Source organism: Phyllostomus hastatus, unplaced genomic scaffold (assembly GCF_019186645.2).
Source record: "Phyllostomus hastatus isolate PE091 unplaced genomic scaffold, TTU_PhHast_1.1 phas_contig_254, whole genome shotgun sequence".
NCBI lineage: Eukaryota > Metazoa > Chordata > Mammalia > Chiroptera > Phyllostomidae > Phyllostomus > Phyllostomus hastatus.
Window position 1 is genome coordinate 9,257,375 of NW_025333810.1, and position 4,368 is coordinate 9,261,742.

Sequence of the window (4,368 nt, forward strand, 5' to 3'; positions counted from 1 at the left end):
AATTTTCTGTATTTTTATCATAAGTATATTATATTCAACTATATTAATGAAAGATACAAGCTAAAAGTACTTGGCAATCACAGCTTTAAGGAGACATTTATTTTCTCAAACCCTTAGGGTCCTATAAATGGTGATACAGCATTGAGGTACCACTAAGGAAAAATCTTTCAGTTTTCCATAAGCTTTTTTGGGATGATTTGTACTTTTTTGGGAGATGGGTGTGAAGCATTTACCTGATTGCTCCAAAACATTTTATGGCTTGCTTGTTATTGTCTAAAATGTAAACTCTTAGTTCTAGAAAATTTCCTCTTGATCCTGCAATATTTCTCAACTGACAGGAGTGCTGGTGGAGTTTTGGGAGGGACATTTCCGCCTGGTGTGACACTTTTGGTATCACCAGAGGGTTAGAAACCCTGGCCTCCACCCTCTAAAAGATAGAGGGCCTCACTCAATCTTGACAATAACCCCAAATTCCCCCAAGATTTCCTCAGGCCTCCAGTGAGGGGTCATTACTCACTCATCTAAACGCATTTTTCCCTGAGACTTTGCTAGCCCTTTCTGGACTTCTTGCAAGCACCTTATCTTCCCATACCTCCACCATCATGCCCTCCCTAACTGTACCAATCCACAAAGATCCTTTCCTCCTAGGAATGTACAGTATCATGTATTTGGTAGATATATATTTATTCTTGTTATATCTGTTATATTGTTGTCTTATGTCATTATTTAGTATGTTTCATAAACTCTCATGATTCTATATATTACTTTCCCAATTAGTTTATAAGCTGAGACCTGAAAGGTGAGGGAAGGGAAAGGAAAGGCCTCCACAGTGTTTCCTGTTCGGATTAACACCTCCCTCTGAATACTTTCTAGGTTGAAAGGTTCCTAGTTTAGATTCTAGGAAAGCTTAGAATGATTGGCTCTAAGCAGTTTAGGCAGGGTACTAGAAATTTCATTTCTAGTTGAGAACTTTACATTTCTATTGTGGAGTTGAGTGTAGCTTTGGGCCATTTCGGTTGAGTAAGCTTCAATAAATGCATTGGGTAAATGAATTAGAGGTTTTAGCAACCAACCACTTGTGAGAACTTGATTGAAACAGCTTTCTTCCCTCAGTATGGTATTAGAAAACTTCCATTTCTACAGAGCCAGGAAGAAAAAAATGTTCTTTCCCCAAATGTCTATGTCTTTTGTTCCTTTCATCCAGATTTACTGAACATAACAAAATTCTCTGTACAAAGTGACCTGAATCTGCTGCTTCAAAACATAATCCTTTTTTTACTAACATTTTGATAAACTAGTTCATAGTGTCAAAAAGCAGCTTACTCTAAAATGAATACAAAGCGTGCAAATGCACATTAAATGAACGGCATAACTACTGAAACTGCAGTGGTCTGTAAGGTAATTAACATAGGTAGGGTCGAGTCCCTGTAACAGGCTCCTGGAGAACTGATAGGACATGTCACAAGCCCATTTTGTGCACGGTCACTCTGATGCCACCATGTCTCTGGATCATAATATTCCCTTTATCTGATTCTGGACACTCCACAGGAGTGCCAGTGGGGTCTGAGGTTAGCTGCTTGCCGGGCCAGAACAGGCACTGCCCTGGCACACTCATCTTACAGGGTCCCACAGCAGCCCATTCTAAGTCCTTGTGGATCTGTGCACAGGACAGCAGCCACAGGTGGATTCTTCACTGTGTCCTCCCATTGCTGCTGCAAGGTCATCTCCATCCTGCCAGCTGTGCACCCCAGCTCAGGACCCCACGGTGCAATGCTTTCTTCTCTGCCATAGTCCTCCTGCACTCCCAAATGTCTATGTCCTGACATTAAAAATAACCCAGGATTTCGGTAGCACTTTTGCTAACACCAAAAGCTCTTTTTCCTAATTTAGTAAAGTGAGAGAGAGGTAGTGATAATTTAGATAAGTTTTGTTCCCCTCCAGGAGCATTTTGGAGGAACCTGGCCTTGCTGTGAATGACCTTCCTACACCTTCATGCTTGTTACTTTCAGTCTAATAGCCAATTAAATTTACATGGGGAAAGACTTAAGAGAGCTTCTGGTTGAAGGAACAGAAATGCTAGGGAACATTTAATAAGTTGTCAGTGTATAAATCACTGCAGACCAGGCCTTGCGAGCTTGTAGCAGAATCAGTAAGAATTCCTGTGTTAAGGGGACTCAGCACCTGTATCTGAGAGGTAAGGGTATGAATTGATAAAGGTGAAGTAACAGGGCAGTAGGGTTCTGGTCCTCATTCTGCCAGTATAGGGACCAGAATACGCCACCACAAAAATATTACCATTTGGCATTAAGATTATTTTGACCTGGGGGTGGGGCAAATGAAAATTAACAGCTGTAGAACAATATCTTCCTGGATCTTCCATTATTTGAAACTTTTGAAAATGGGAAGTTTCTTTATTCTTTAGTTTCTTTATTCTATGAGTATCCTATGAGCCTATATTTTTGCCTTCTCACAGTTTGCTGCCCCTGAAAGCTAGCAGTCCTTTCCCTTTTCTTGTCACTTCTCTACAAATAAATTGTTCTTTTGTTAAGATACTAACAAGCCCAAGTTCTAACCACCCCTTTGGTTACTCATTTCTGCTGTACTTCCATGTATGTGGTAAATGCACATGTTAATAAACTTGTTTGCTTTTCTCTTGTTTCTCTGTCTTTCATCAATCTGATTTCACAGGGCTCTGCTGGAGGACCTAGGAGGGCAGAGGGAAAAATAATTTTTTTCTCCCCTACTTTGGGGTTAGGTTGAAGTGCGTGGGGGCAGGAAGTACCAGGGTATAAGCACCCAAGTGTCATCAGGGTTGGCCCCAAACAGTGAAGACACGTGAAAACTTTTATTTTATAAAGTTGCCAGTTATAAAAACAGTCATGGGGAACATAGTACAGCTTAGAGGACATAGTCAATAATATTGCAGTAATGTATTGCAATAACTCTATATGTATATGGAGTTGGATGGATACTAGACTTACCAGGGCTGTCACTTTGTAAGTTATGGTATGTAAATATCTAATCACTAGATTGTATACTTGAAACTAATATAATATTGTATGTTAATTATAATTGAAAAATAAAAAGTATTAAAAGATAAAAATAAAATGTCAGGCCTTGACTCATGAAAACTCTTTTTAGTGAACACTGCAGAGCATTTGCTCTATGAAAAGAAATCACGCTACCAGGCTAGCAGCACTGCAGCCAATGGCAGCACCATTCTCCAGAGGACGTGTGTGAGTGCAGAGCAGTTTTGAACACAGAAAAGCAGGTGAATGTCAGCTGCGCTCCATCCGCAGTTCTCCCCTTCCCCTCTGCCCCAGCCTCACTGCCACCCTCTCTGTTCCTCACCTTCTGCCGGGCTCTCACCTCAGGGCCTTTATGCTTAGTTTTCTCCACCCTGTTGTTAGTCCCCTAGGTCCTCATGTGTTCACACACTTGCTTCCGTCTGGTCTTTACTCAAATGACACTTTCTTGGTGAGGCCATTCCTGGACATCCCTTCTAAAATTGCCATCTTCTCTGATATTTTTCTCCTAAGCTCTTATGATTATTTAACAGATTATAAAGTGTGCTAGTTAATCTTTTTCTTTCACCACTCTGCACTCTGAAACACAGTATTAGCTCCATAAGAGGGGTTTTTTTTTTTGCCTGCTTCCTTCACAGCTCTCTCCTCCACACCTAAAATAGTGTTGGACACATAGTGTGTCTTCAATAAATATTGATTGAAGAAATTGAGGGATTGGCTTTAGTAGCTCCATGCAGCTCCCCGTTGGCATAGGTTTTCTTCTGCAGGCCTGCAGCTCAGCCTTCTCGAGCTCCTGGATTCTGACTGCACTGGCTGCCCTCTGTGATGTCAGGCACGTACTACTCAGCTCTCCTCCCTGCCTCACCTCCGCCTCTCATGTCACCGCACAACCTTCAGAAGAATGTTTGCTGCTGGTAACTATTGGGTTGGTCAAAAAGTTCATTTGTTTTTTTTTCTCCATAAGATGGCTCTGGTAGTGCTTAGTTGTGTTTTACAATGATGTTAAATTGTTTTGAATGAACAAAACAATTTATGAACAAAACAATTTTGTTAGATTGTATTGTGACAGAGGTCATATCAGCATGCATTAAAAAAACTTATCAACATTGGTGAATTTTTGTGTAGCCATTTTAATATTGAAGATGGGAAAAATAAGCAACATTTTTGGCATGCATTATTATTATGCTTTATTATTTTGAGAAAGGTAAAAACACAACTGAAACAAAATATTTGTACAGTTATGTAGAAGGTGTTGTGACTGATCAAACATGTCAAAAGTTTCTTGCTGGAGATTTGTCGCTGGACAATGCTCCATGGTTAGGTAGACCAGTTGAGGTTGATA

The 4,368-nt window shown here is 40.4% G+C and overlaps 1 pseudogene; it reads right to left on the bottom strand.

The window, feature by feature from the left end:
- Positions 1-1,459: 1,459 nt before the first annotated feature.
- Positions 1,460-1,730, bottom strand: LOC123818047 (annotated as a pseudogene).
- Positions 1,731-4,368: the final 2,638 nt, after the last annotated feature.